Genomic DNA, 12,500 nt, shown 5'->3' with positions numbered 1-12,500 from the left:
CTCGCCGCTACTGGGGGAATCCTTGTTAGTTTCTTTTCCTCCGCTTAGTAATATGCTTAAATTCAGCGGGTAGTCTCGCCTGCTCTGAGGTCGTTGTACGAGGTGTCGCACGCCACGCCGCCAGCCGGCTGTGCACGCTACCGAGTAAGTACCGGTATGCGAACCGCCAGGCGACGGGCGCGCATCGCACGTTTAAGGAGACGCGGCCGGCCCCACAGGCGGCCACGACACTCCCAGGTCAGCGAAGCGGGGCAAACGCCGCGCGCTTCAGTATACGTAGCCGACCCTCAGCCAGACGTGGCCCGGGAACGGAATCCATGGACCGCAATGTGCGTTCGAAACGTCGATGTTCATGTGTCCTGCAGTTCACATGTCGACGCGCAATTTGCTGCGTTCTTCATCGACCCACGAGCCGAGTGATCCACCGTCCTGGGTGATCTTTTCATAGTTTCCACCATCTCTTTCGAGACAGTTGCATAGGCGGGACTGAGGCGTGTGGCGGCCCTGTTCCAGCGTTCAGTGTCCAACGGCCTCACGGCCGATGGGCGTCGTACGGCTCCACACCGGAGCGGACAGGCAGTCGGGCGAAAGTCATTCAAAACCGGCGCCAGGCGCCAGGTGCCGCAGGCCAGCCGCTCCAGCGCTTCAGCGCTCGTACCACACAACATTGCCGTTAGTTTTGAGACGAACGCGTGGTTCCGCACGTGGCGCACGGCTACTGCGAGCCGTACAGGTAGCTGCGTGTTGCGCGACACGACACGCACATCGAAAGACATGCAGTCTAGTCGGTAATGATCCTTCCGCAGGTTCACCTACGGAAACCTTGTTACGACTTTTACTTCCTCTAAATGATCAAGTTTGGTCATCTTTCCGGTAGCATCGGCAACGACAGAGTCAATGCCGCGTACCAGTCCGAAGACCTCACTAAATCATTCAATCGGTAGTAGCGACGGGCGGTGTGTACAAAGGGCAGGGACGTAATCAACGCGAGCTTATGACTCGCGCTTACTGGGAATTCCTCGTTCATGGGGAACAATTGCAAGCCCCAATCCCTAGCACGAAGGAGGTTCAGCGGGTTACCCCGACCTTTCGGCCTAGGAAGACACGCTGATTCCTTCAGTGTAGCGCGCGTGCGGCCCAGAACATCTAAGGGCATCACAGACCTGTTATTGCTCAATCTCGTGCGGCTAGAAGCCGCCTGTCCCTCTAAGAAGAAAAGTAATCGCTGACAGCACGAAGGATGTCACGCGACTAGTTAGCAGGCTAGAGTCTCGTTCGTTATCGGAATTAACCAGACAAATCGCTCCACCAACTAAGAACGGCCATGCACCACCACCCACCGAATCAAGAAAGAGCTATCAATCTGTCAATCCTTCCGGTGTCCGGGCCTGGTGAGGTTTCCCGTGTTGAGTCAAATTAAGCCGCAGGCTCCACTCCTGGTGGTGCCCTTCCGTCAATTCCTTTAAGTTTCAGCTTTGCAACCATACTTCCCCCGGAACCCAAAAGCTTTGGTTTCCCGGAGGCTGCCCGCCGAGTCATCGGAGGAACTGCGGCGGATCGCTGGCTGGCATCGTTTATGGTTAGAACTAGGGCGGTATCTGATCGCCTTCGAACCTCTAACTTTCGTTCTTGATTAATGAAAACATACTTGGCAAATGCTTTCGCTTCTGTTCGTCTTGCGACGATCCAAGAATTTCACCTCTAACGTCGCAATACGAATGCCCCCGCCTGTCCCTATTAATCATTACCTCGGGTTCCGAAAACCAACAAAATAGAACCGAGGTCCTATTCCATTATTCCATGCACACAGTATTCAGGCGGGCTTGCCTGCTTTAAGCACTCTAATTTGTTCAAAGTAAACGTGCCGGCCCACCGAGACACTCAATAAAGAGCACCCTGGTAGGATTTCAACGGGGTCCGCCTCGGGACGCACGAGCACGCACGAGGCGGTCGCACGCCTTCGGCTCGCCCCACCGGCAGGACGTCCCACGATACATGCCAGTTAAACACCGACGGGCGGTGAACCAACAGCGTGGGACACAAATCCAACTACGAGCTTTTTAACCGCAACAACTTTAATATACGCTATTGGAGCTGGAATTACCGCGGCTGCTGGCACCAGACTTGCCCTCCAATAGATACTCGTTAAAGGATTTAAAGTGTACTCATTCCGATTACGGGGCCTCGGATGAGTCCCGTATCGTTATTTTTCGTCACTACCTCCCCGTGCCGGGAGTGGGTAATTTGCGCGCCTGCTGCCTTCCTTGGATGTGGTAGCCGTTTCTCAGGCTCCCTCTCCGGAATCGAACCCTGATTCCCCGTTACCCGTTACAACCATGGTAGGCGCAGAACCTACCATCGACAGTTGATAAGGCAGACATTTGAAAGATGCGTCGCCGGTACGAGGACCGTGCGATCAGCCCAAAGTTATTCAGAGTCACCAAGGCAAACGGACCGGACGAGCCGACCGATTGGTTTTGATCTAATAAAAGCGTCCCTTCCATCTCTGGTCGGGACTCTGTTTGCATGTATTAGCTCTAGAATTACCACAGTTATCCAAGTAACGTGGGTACGATCTAAGGAACCATAACTGATTTAATGAGCCATTCGCGGTTTCACCTTAATGCGGCTTGTACTGAGACATGCATGGCTTAATCTTTGAGACAAGCATATGACTACTGGCAGGATCAACCAGGGAGCTGCGTCAACTAGAGCTGAGCAGCCGGCCGCCCGGGAGTGTGTCCCGGGGGCCCGCGCGAACACGCAAGCGTCCGCTCAATTATTCTGCAAACAGGAGGAGGCTGAGCTCCCCTGCACAACACACCTCGAAACCCTCTCAGGTCCCGGCGGCGCGCAGCGCCGTCCTAAGTACTTGGTCGGGTTCGAGAGAGGCGCAATCGCCCGGAGTTAGGCGAGTAGACGCTTTAGGTGCGACCACCCGTGCTCCCAACTGAGCTTGCCGCTGCCGACAGAGGCCCGGGAGCGTGCTGTCGTGGCATTGCCGGCGGGAGACAACACGCGCCACCTACGGTGACCGGCAGCTCCAACGCCAGCGCCACAGAAGGACAAAAGCCCCACTTGGGTGCCGAAGCGAACTCTCCCAGCACAGCGCACGCGCCAACACGTCCGCACAGCTGCGATACAAACCACCTGCGAGAACCGCTGGGGCGACCGAGCAGCAGACGGCGTCGCGGCGCCGAGCGCCGGGCGGCGGCGCATCCTCAGCGCACACAGTCCTCAATCGGACCAGCACACTGCAGATGGCCACCGCGCTTCGCACCGGGCCCGCGAGGACCTACTTTGGCCGCAAGGCGCCGCGAGCAGGGGGCGCCGGCGCGCAGCTGCGCCGCCTGCCGCGTCCGTCGGCCGGCGCGCCTGCCACTGGCCGCCCCCACCAGCCGGCTGTAGCGCGTGCGCCCACGCACCGCGCTGCCAGCACGCCGGGCGGCCCCCCCTCACCGGCCGGGGACGGTCCCGACCAGCCACCGCCGCGTATCGCCTCACACCCAGATCCCCTTTCACGTTCGTGGGCATGGTGGGTCCCCTTTCACGTTCGTGGGCATGGTGGGTATCCATGAAACAACCGGTTAATAGCTCGACCGATCGTCGCCAACACTGATTCACCTCTAGCGAGAACAACCGCACCACAACGGGTTACCAGTTGTTCATTTGCGTAACGTCACCAGCAAACGTAGACGTCCATCGCCATTTGCAACGAGTATTGCATGCCTGTGTCAGGTGTCACAACACACTACGTCTGCCCACATAGACGCAACAACATGTGCACGCCTAGAGAACACGTGGAAGGTAGCCCCCGTACGTATGCGGTGTCCATTGCGCGAACGACTGTCAGCCGGCCTCTGCAGCATGTCGCAGATGTGGAACGCGGTGCAACATGCTATCACAGTGTGTGAGAAGAGACGACTACGTCCGAATACACGCTCCACTACATCAACAGACTGCTCATGCTGATCGCCATCCAGGGCGTCCGTTCCTCCCACACGTCTGAATGGCGTACCACACTGCAATCCAGCTCCTAAAGGGAGACGACACGTAGCTGCGTCCACAATATTTGGACTGTATGGTCCGCCGTTGCTAGGCGCAGTCGTCGTACGGTCACACATGTGCCACGATGTATCATTCAGTACATACGGACCAATGTGCAGCACAGTTTGTGGGTTTTGCGTACATCCGCGGACAGGTGACAGGCCGTACCACAACGTAGGCTGAGTACGTCGGCATGCGAAGGGCATTGAACATGCAAACTTCTCAACGACCAGCTTGCGAAGGCAGGGGGGAAGGGGGGGGGGGCATGTACGTCCTGCTGCTATCCACATTACAGTGTATAGCAGGAGCATGTGGAAAGTCAGCAACACTTGCAAGGTGTTTAACATGACGCGATACACAGGGGACCGGGCAGTGCGAATAGCGAACTATATTGCGAGGGTTGCGGTTAGGCAACACTACACTAATTTAACGAGTTGCATAACAATTACAGAGCAGGTTCAGCGACAACGTGCGTCAGGTTAAAGCGCAATATAGGTTAGGTTGAGGCGCAATATGGGTTACGTTAAGGCACAAATTAGGTTACGTTAAGGCACAAATTAGGTTACGTTAAGGCACAAATTGGGTTACGTTAAGGCACAAATTGGGTTACGTTAAGGCACAAATTGGGTTACGTTAAGGCACAACATGGGTTACGTTAAGGCACAACATGGGTTACGTTAAGGCACAACATGGGTTACGTTAAGGCACAACATGGGTTACGTTAAGGCACAACATGGGTTACGTTAAGGCACAACATGGGTTACGTTAAGGCACAACATGGGTTAGGTTAAGGCACAACATGGGTTAGGTTAAGGCACAACATGGGTTAGGTTAAGGCACAACATGGGTTAGGTTAAGGCACAACGTAAGTTAGGTTAAGGCACAACGTAAGTTAGGTTAAGGCACAACGTAGGTTAGGTTAAGGCACAACGTAGGTTAGGTTAAGGCACAACGTAGGTTAGGTTAAGGCACAACGTAGGTTAGGTTAAGGCACAACGTAGGTTAGGTTAAGGCACAACGTAGGTTAGGTTAAGGCACAACGTAGGTTAGGTTAAGGCACAACGTAGGTTAGGTTAAGGCACAACGTAGGTTAGGTTAAGGCACAACGTAGGTTAGGTTAAGGCACAACGTAGGTTAGGTTAAGGCACAACGTAGGTTAGGTTAAGGCACAACGTAGGTTAGGTTAAGGCACAACGTAGGTTAGGTTAAGGCACAACGTAGGTTAGGTTAAGGCACAACGTAGGTTAGGTTAAGGCACAACGTAGGTTAGGTTAAGGCACAACGTAGGTTAGGTTAAGGCACAACGTAGGTTAGGTTAAGGCACAACGTAGGTTAGGTTAAGGCACAACGTAGGTTAGGTTAAGGCACAACGTAGGTTAGGTTAAGGCACAACGTAGGTTAGGTTAAGGCACAACGTAGGTTAGGTTAAGGCACAACGTAGGTCAGGTTAAGGCACAACGTAGGTTAGGTTAAGGCACAACGTAGGTTAGGTTAAGGCACAACGTAGGTTAGGTTAAGGCACAACGTAGGTTAGGTTAAGGCACAACGTAGGTTAGGTTAAGGCACAACGTAGGTTAGGTTAAGGCACAACGTAGGTTAGGTTAAGGCACAACGTAGGTTAGGTTAAGGCACAACGTAGGTTAGGTTAAGGCACAACGTAGGTTAGGTTAAGGTACAACATAGGTTAGGTTAAGGTACAACATAGGTTAGGTTAAGGTACAACGTAGGTTAGGTTAAGGCGCAATGTCGGTTAGGTTAAGGTACGATATAGCTTAGGTTAAGGTACACATTGTTGTAGGGAAAGGTGTATTTGGGGGGGGGGGGCGGCGGCAGGTTCGTTGATAGTGATTATCGTAAGTGCATGCCTGCGGGATCATCCGATTTGTCACGTCAGGATGCACTTGTGGCTCATGACAGGCGGCGCTCCGATTCCAAGGTTGTGGCAGATCTGTGTCTTTCATTCCTGCCATTGTTTGTGTACTGTGACAGGAGGCAGTATGGTGATGTTGGGTGCACCCCTGTGTAGGACATGTGTGGGTGTTCGTGGCTTAGCTGAGCAATGGCGGATGTCGGAAGGGTGGGATATTCTGTTTTCTGGGTGGACCTCCCGGTCTGGTTATGATAGTGTGGATTGTGTAATGTGGCGGAGAGGATGCACCGGATGTTCTTCCATGCTGGTGGTTAGATATTGTGTGTGTGCCTGTTAGAGGCAGAGAGTAGTGTGTGATAGTGTCTGGCTGACGTGTGGTTCTCATTGTGTGCAGAGTCTTTCAGCATGTATAGGGACGGTTGTATATATTATCTGTATTCTGATGGCTCTGCATTTATTACTAATCAGTGCCGTGTATACGGTTACTCTGGTTCCAGTCGAAACTGTTCTATCTCTGTACATTAGTGACACTGCGGCTCCACTATGTTGCTGCCCCTGTCGGCCGTTTCCCCCAGTGTATGGCTAGTGATTATCAGCAATCAGTCTATTAGTCAATACCGGTAGTGTGACGACTTCAAATGTCCGGGATGGGGGAAGCTAAACCCTTCCCGTGGGTCAGGGCCTAGAAAGACTCTTCCCACGCAGGAGGCTCGGACTGTCGTTACTCTTCCGAGAAATATATTTGCCCAGCGTTTTTTGCGACTGCGAGTGCAACGCCAGGAGGCTCCGACTGTCGTTACTGTTCCGAGATATATATTTGCCCAACGTTTTTTGCGACTGCGAGTGCAACGCCCACGGGTACCGACATGGATGGGGCGCTTCCTAGCTGATCGCTCGGCATGGGAATCAGTACAGTGAGCAATGCGATCGCGTCTGTAGCTTGTACGTGGTACAGCTCGCAGCTCATGTATAGGGACAGCGGGAATGTCGCATATTGGACATAACTCTTTTTTTTTTTTTTTTTTTTTTTTCTTTATTGTAATTTGGACACCCCATACAAGGTGGGCTGGCAGCGGAACAGTGTACTCCGCTCTTCAGCCATAAGCAGTACAAGAAAAAAGAAAGGGAGACAGACAAGTAACAGAATGGCGGTTAAAAAACAGGAGATACAATAGTTAAAAAACATGAAGCCGTTCACACTTGACGAAACAAACAAGAAAAACCGTCGGCACTGGGCACAAACACTGACGAGGTAGATGACACACGTGAACGAAGGAGCGTGGACGGCGAAAAACACTGAGGCACAGACACGACGGCACAGACACTAATCCGAGGGCGATGATCTCCGGCGCGCGAAAGTTCACGATGCGTGTGCGAGTCCGGGGACCTGCCAAGAGAGGAGGAGGAGGAGGAGGAGGAGGAGGAGGAGGAGGAGGAAGAGGAGGGGGAGAGGGAAAGCGAGAGGGGAGAGCAGGGACGCCACGGGCTGGGGAAAGAGGGGGGAGAGAGGAAGGGGGAGGGGAAGCCCGGAAGAAGAGGGGTGGAGGGAGGGGATGGGGAAAAGGAGAGAGAAGGGGAGGGAAGAGAAAGGAGGGAGGGTGCCGCAGGGAAAGGACACCAGGAGGGAGGGGGGGCAGGGTCAAAGTTGATAGGAGGGGTAGATGGAGGGGACGAGGACATCATCAGGGAGAGGGAGCTGGCGGAAACCACCTTGGGAGAGGGTAAGGAGGGTGGAGAGATGGAGACCGGGTGGGACATGGGAGTACAGGCGCGGCAGCGGGCGGGGGTGGGAGAGGATCGGGGAGACGAGCGGGTGAGGAGGATCGAGTTTACGGGAGGTGTAGAGGATTCGTAGCCTTTCGAGGAAGAGGAGGAGGTGGGGGAAGGGGATAAGGTCATACAGGATCCGCGTGGGGGAAGGGAGACGGATGCGATAGGCAAGGCGGAGAGCATGGCGTTCAAGGATTTGGAGGGATTTATAAAAGGAAGGGGGGGCGGAGATCCAGGCTGGATGGGCGTAACAGAGGATAGGGCGGATGAGGGACTTATAGGTGTGGAGGATGGTGGAGGGGTCCAAACCCCACGTTCGGCCGGAAAGGAGCTTGAGGAGACGGAGTCGGGAACGTGCCTTGGCTTGGATTGTCTGGAGATGGGGAGTCCAGGAGAGGCGACGGTCGAGGGTGACGCCAAGGTACTTAAGGGTGGGGGTGAGAGCGATGGGACGGCCATAAACGGTGAGATAGAAATCAAGGAGGCGGAAGGAGGGAGTGGTGTTGCCTACAATGATCGCCTGGGTTTTGGAAGGATTGACCTTGAGCAACCACTGGTTGCACCAAGCGGTGAACCGGTCAAGATGGGATTGGAGAAGGCGTTGGGAGCGTCGCAGGGTGGGGGCAAGGGCAAGGAAGGCGGTGTCATCGGCAAACTGGAGAAGGTGGACAGGGGGTGACGGCGGCGGCATGTCCGCCGTGTACAACAAGTACAGAAGGGGGGATAGGACGGAGCCTTGGGGCACACCGGCGGAGGGGAAAAAGGTGTAGGAATCGGTGTTATGGATGGTGACATAGGAAGGACGGCGGGAGAGAAAGGAACCGATCAGACGAACGTAGTTAATGGGAAGGGCGAAGGTTTGGAGCTTGAAGAGGAGACCGGAATGCCATACGCGGTCATATGCGCGTTCGAGGTCAAGAGAGAGGAAGATTGCGGAGCGACGGGAATTGAGCTGTTCGGAAAGGAGATGAGTGAGGTGAAGGAGAAGATCGTCGGAAGAGAAGGACGGCCGAAAGCCACACTGGGTAACGGGGAGGAGGCGGTGCTGGCGGAGATGCTGGTGGATGCGGCGGGTGAGGATAGATTCCAGGACCTTGCTGAAGACCGAGGTAAGGCTGATGGGACGGTAGGAGGAGACGGCGGACGGCGGTTTGCCAGGTTTGAGGAACATGAGGATACGGGAGGTTTTCCACAGGTCGGGGTAGTAACCGGTGGACAGGACTACATTGTAGAGCCTGGCCAGGGTGGAGAGAAAAGAGACAGGAGCTTCACGAAGGTGACGGTAGGTAACACGATCGTGACCAGGAGCGGTGTTGCGTTTGGTGCGGAGTGTATCGATGAGATCCTGTGTGGTGATGGGGCATTAAGGTCCGTGTGTGGAATGTTGTCCAAGTACTGGAAACCAGGAGCGAGGGGAGGGACAGAGGTGTCAGTTCGATCGCGGATATCTGGGAAGAGGGAGTAATCGAACTGGGGATCATCAGGGATGGAAAACACATCGGACAGGTAGGAGGCAAAGTGATTGGCCTTACTAAGGGCGTCAGGGAAGGGGTGATCATCGTGGAGAAGAGGATAGTAGGGGGAGGGTTTAGTTCCGGTAAGGCGACGGAAGGCGGTCCAGAACTTGGACGAGTTTATAGGGAGGGTAGCATTTAAACGGGTGCATGTCTGTCGCCAGTCCCGGCGTTTCTTGGCCGCGAGCAAATTTCGAATGTGTCGCTGTAGTTGCCGGTGGCGTCGTAGGGTGTCCGGGTCACGCATGCGGAGGAAGGCACGGTAGAGACGACGGGATTCACGGAGGAGGAGGACGGCCTGTGGTGGTAAGGTAGGACGGTGGGGGTGGATGGCAACAGTAGGGACGTGGGCCTCCACGGCCTCAGACAAGGTCTGCTGGAGAAAGGAGGCGGCATGGGTGACATCATCGGGACGGCGGTAGGCGAGAGGGTGGCTATCGACCTGAGTGGAGAGGGTATCCCGGTAGGCATTCCAGTTGGCACGGGAATAGTCATGGATGTACTTAGGGGGAGGGTCATGACGAGGGTCGGGGCGGGGGCGACGGCCGTCTGACACGGTGAGGAGGACAGGGAGATGGTCGCTACCAATAGGCTCCAGGACATCCACCGTAATGCGACCAAGGAGGTTGGGGGAGGAGAGGATAACATCGGGAGTGGAGTTGGATTCGGGACGGGTGTGCTGGGGGATGGGGATGAGGTCGCCTTGAAGGGAGGAGAGGAACCGATGCCACCGCCGTAACTGGGCAGCGGAGCGACTATGGATGTTGAGGTCGGCGGCGATCACATAGGAGGAGAAGGTACGGTCGATGTGGGAGAGGAAGTCGAAAGGAAGAGGGGCGTTGGGGCGGACATAGATGGTGGCACAGGTAATGGTAAGGCCGGGGAAGAAGAGACTAAGGATCAGGTGTTCGGTGGGGTCGGGAAGGAGAGGCTGGAGCCGAACGGGGATCTGGCGGTGGTGGCCAATGGCAACTCCGCCACGCGCAACTGGGAGGGGATTATCGGAGCGGTGGAGGAGATAGGGGGAGGTGTGGATGGAGTGGTGGGGTTGGAGGAAGGTTTCATTAAGGAGGAAGGCATCCACACGGTGGGTAGCAAGGGTGTGCAGGAAGAGGTTCTTGTTGGCGGGAAGGGAGCGGATATTGTTGAAAAGGATACGATGCTGTCGCGCCATTGGAAGGACTTAGACGAGGGTGTCAAGGCGGGAGAAGGTGAAATGGGCCTGGTTATTGGAAAAGGTGGCGTACATTTTAAGGTGGAATATGGAACGGGCGGCGAGGGAGATCTGTTGTAAGGTGTGGGGGCGCTGAAAGGGATGGACGTTTTGGAGGACAATGGTGAGGAACCTGATGATGTCCTCAGCAGTGGGGGGGGGACGAAGGGAATTGCCAGGAGGGGTGGGGGCGTCCAGGGGACGGACAGGGACGGTGAGTTCAGGAGTGGTAGGAGGAGGTCGGGCTTTACATTTTTGGGAGTAGGTGGGGTGGGGGAGGCTGCAGGTATTACAGGAGGGAGGGGATTGGAGGTTGGGGCACTGCCGGAGGAAGTGCGCTTGCCGACAATGCGGGCAGGTGGGGGCCTCGCGGCACTCGGCTGTTGGATGTGCATTGTAGCGCAGACATCTCTGGCAGCGCAGGGATTGAGGGGGGGAACGGGAGGGGTCGACTTTGAACCGCTGATTGAAGAGGAGGGCACCCTCCTTCAGGAGACGGTCAATGGAGGGGGCGTCCTCAGAGAAAACCCGCATAAGGCGGGTGGGGCCGGTCGCGTTGAAAATGCGGCGGACTGCCCGCACCTCCAGGGTGGGATGGGCCTTCAGCTCCGCCAGCACCTCCTCCTCCGTGATCGACGGGCTAAGCCGAGTGATCACGGCGGTGAGGGTCGGCGGGCGACGCGGGGGTTGGGGTTGGCGAGTAGGAGATGGGGAGGGAGCAGGGGTGAGGGTGGCGTGAGGACCAAAACGGGTGATGGGGAGGCGGGAGAGGATGTCAGTATGGAGGGTGGGGCTGGGGGAGGAGATAAGAACAGAATCCCGTCTGGGAGTAAGGAGAGATATGGGGGCGCCAGGGAAATGGTGGCGGAGGAGGAGGGAGAGATTCCGGGCCTCGAGGAAGGAAGGATCGGGATGGGACAGGAGATATTTGTAGAGACCGGGTGGGGAGGAGGAGGAGGAGGGAGCGGGGCCTGGTGGGGAGACGTCCATGGCATTTTGGGGTGGGGATGGGGGGCGGGGTGGAGCCTTTTTAGGAGCAGAGGAAGTGGAGGCGCCACTAGGGCGTTTGACAGCGGCAGATGGGCGGGTGGTGACATGAGGGACGGGAACGATGGGGAGGTGGCGGGAAGGGACAGGTCCCGGCACGGACGCAGCAGTCGGCGCCGGAGAGAGTGACTGTGACGGTGCAGGCGAATGTGGCAGTGATGGTGATGGTGACGATGACGGTGGTGGCGGTGATGGCGATGGCGATGGCGACGGCGACGGCGACGGGGAGAGCTGGGCGTGGGCAGTGGCCCGACGGGCCACCACCCTAGCCGGAGCTGCAGTGACAGGCTGGGGGAGTGGGGGGAAAGGATCAGAACGAGAGGAAGAGGCGGGCGAGGGGGCGACAAAGAGCGAGGGCGAAGGGATAGAGAGGAGGGGAGGGATGGAAGGAGGGGGGTGGGACTGGGCACACCAAGTGATAGTGGTGGGGGCGGCGGAAGGGGACGTATACACGATGGCGGTGGTGGTAGTAGTGACGGTGGTGGTGGGGGCGGACATGACGACAAGAAGAAGAAAGAAAAACACAGCACTAAAGGGACAGGACACACACTGGGAGACGACGGACGGCGACGGCGACGGCGAGAGGCAGGGACGCTGCTGCCACGGACTGGGCCGGGGCGGCGGCTGCTGCTGCTGCTGCTGCTGGCAGGACTGCTGCTGGCTGGACTGCTGCTGCCACCGGAGGGCTGGCTGGCTGGCTGGCTGGCTGGCTGGCTGGCTGGCTGGCTGGCTGGCTGGCTGGCTGGCTGGCTGGCTGGCTGGCTGGCTGGCTGGCTGTCTGCGGGACCACCGCTGCAGGCCGGGACCGGGAACTGCTGGCTGGCACCTGTAAACCCTAGCACTTCGATTAGCGCGAAAACGGCACTATCGAAGGGCGGTAACCTTTCGGTGTACCGCCGGAGATGTGGACATAACTCTTCATGAAACGCAAGTTATAGGTGTGGATTGCACATTACGAGTGCGGGAAACTTCCGCCGTTCATCCGCTGGCGTTGCGAGTTTGGCGGTTGGGGTGGGGCACGAGCGGGTGCGGGTGGTGT

The 12,500-nt window shown here is 56.6% G+C and overlaps 2 non-coding genes and 1 pseudogene across 2 annotated transcripts; all 3 read right to left on the bottom strand.

The window, feature by feature from the left end:
• Positions 1-93, bottom strand: part of LOC126432711 (large subunit ribosomal RNA) — a 4,446-nt pseudogene extending 4,353 nt beyond the window's left edge.
• A 188-nt stretch (positions 94-281) lies between these two features.
• Positions 282-436, bottom strand: LOC126432719 (5.8S ribosomal RNA). Its single transcript, XR_007578174.1, has one exon. It is a non-coding gene; the product is annotated as a 5.8S ribosomal RNA (ribosomal RNA).
• Positions 437-789: 353 nt separating this feature from the next.
• Positions 790-2,698, bottom strand: LOC126432754 (small subunit ribosomal RNA). The gene has a single exon (XR_007578198.1). It is a non-coding gene; the product is annotated as a small subunit ribosomal RNA (ribosomal RNA).
• Positions 2,699-12,500: the final 9,802 nt, after the last annotated feature.

This window comes from Schistocerca serialis, unplaced genomic scaffold (genome assembly GCF_023864345.2).
Source record: "Schistocerca serialis cubense isolate TAMUIC-IGC-003099 unplaced genomic scaffold, iqSchSeri2.2 HiC_scaffold_1153, whole genome shotgun sequence".
Classification (NCBI taxonomy): Eukaryota; Metazoa; Arthropoda; class Insecta; order Orthoptera; family Acrididae; genus Schistocerca; species Schistocerca serialis.
The sequence above is the reverse complement of the archived record's forward strand: the minus strand, read 5'-3'. Positions and strand labels throughout refer to the sequence as shown.